The following is a 518-nucleotide window of genomic DNA, read 5'->3' on the forward strand; positions in this document are numbered from 1 at the left end:
ATTTGGCGTCCCTTACCGATATATTATCATATCATCGCCAAAAAGGTATAATTTGAGCTCTTCTTTTCCAGTCATTACTCCTTTAATTTCCTGCTCTTGTCTTATTGCTCTTGCAAGAGTTTCAAGTACTATGTTAAAGAAAAGTGGGGATAGTGGGCAGCCTTGTCAGGTTCCTGATATCAATGGGAATGCTTCCAGGTTTTTCTCCATATAGAATGATGTTGGCTGTGGGTTTGTTATATATGGCTTTAATTATGTTGAGGTATGTTCCCTCCAGTCCAATTCTCTCTAGAACTTTAAACATAAAAGCATGTTGAATTTTGTCAAAGGCCTTCTCTGCATCTATTGAAATGACCATGTGGTTCTTGTCGTTGAGCCCATTTAAATGTTTTATTATGTTTATTGACTTACATATATTGGACCATCCCTGTATCTCTGGAATAAAGCTGACTTGATGATGGTGGGTGAACTTTTTGATGTGTGTCTGTATGCAGTTTGCAAGTATCTTGTTGAGAATT

This window comes from Nannospalax galili, unplaced genomic scaffold (assembly GCF_000622305.1).
Source record: "Nannospalax galili isolate Female #2095 unplaced genomic scaffold, S.galili_v1.0 scaffold203, whole genome shotgun sequence".
Taxonomy (NCBI): Eukaryota; Metazoa; Chordata; class Mammalia; order Rodentia; family Spalacidae; genus Nannospalax; species Nannospalax galili.